Source organism: Odontomachus brunneus, unplaced genomic scaffold, assembly GCF_010583005.1.
Source record: "Odontomachus brunneus isolate Ranch 3 - 2012 unplaced genomic scaffold, Obru_v1 Obru_scaffold_270, whole genome shotgun sequence".
NCBI lineage: Eukaryota > Metazoa > Arthropoda > Insecta > Hymenoptera > Formicidae > Odontomachus > Odontomachus brunneus.
In genome coordinates, this window is record NW_022639720.1 from 66924 (window position 1) to 67261 (window position 338).

Sequence of the window (338 nt, forward strand, 5' to 3'; positions counted from 1 at the left end):
AAATATTATATTATATTCGTCATATTTTTGAAATAGTGCTGCAATATTGCTAAAGTAATATTGCAAATTAATGTCACTGCAATGTCTCTGCAATATTGCTAAAGTAATATTGCAAATTAATGTCACTGCAATGTCTCCGTAATATTGCACTGCAATATGCAATCTTGCAACGTTGTAGCAATGTTGCTGCAAGCTTCTGTGCTGTATGGGAATATATGGGTGTATATCAGTTGGACACGGAGCAATTGGACACAGTCCAATCACAAGTCACTGTTCCAAGGGACCCTACAAATGTCTCTAATGACACGGTGCTGTGATTGGCTGTGTCCAAATGCACC